This window comes from Sceloporus undulatus, chromosome 11 (genome assembly GCF_019175285.1).
Source record: "Sceloporus undulatus isolate JIND9_A2432 ecotype Alabama chromosome 11, SceUnd_v1.1, whole genome shotgun sequence".
In the NCBI taxonomy this organism is placed as follows: Eukaryota; Metazoa; Chordata; class Lepidosauria; order Squamata; family Phrynosomatidae; genus Sceloporus; species Sceloporus undulatus.
Window position 1 is genome coordinate 9,429,050 of NC_056532.1, and position 551 is coordinate 9,429,600.

Consider the following 551-nt stretch of genomic DNA (forward strand, 5'->3'; position numbering starts at 1 on the left):
ATCCCAGGGTTTCCTAGGAGGGAGCCCTGGTTCTGAAATAGTTTTCTTCTTATAAAAGCAAAATACATCTCCAGGGGCTCACAGTGAATGGCCCAAAGCACTGCAAGAGGAAGGACACAGGATGATGGTGGTGGTGGTGGTGGTGATGATGATGATGATGATGATGATGATGATGATGATGATGATGATGATATCAGACACACTCCTCCTCACATATCCTATCTATTCTGTCACCTGATCTATCTTATCTATCTGTCTGTCTATCTATCTATCTATCTATCTATCTATCTATCTATCCATCCATCCATCCATCCATCCATATATCTGTCACCTGATCTATCTTGTCTATTCATCTATCCTATCTGTCTGTTCTGTCTGTCTGCCCTATACATCTATCCATCATCTGTCATCTATCCTACTGTATTTGTCTATCTATCTATCTATCTATCTATCTATCTAATCCATCTAATCTATGTATTTGATCCATTTATTTGTCCTTCCTATCTATCTATCTATCTATCTATCTATCTATCTATCTATCTATCTATCTA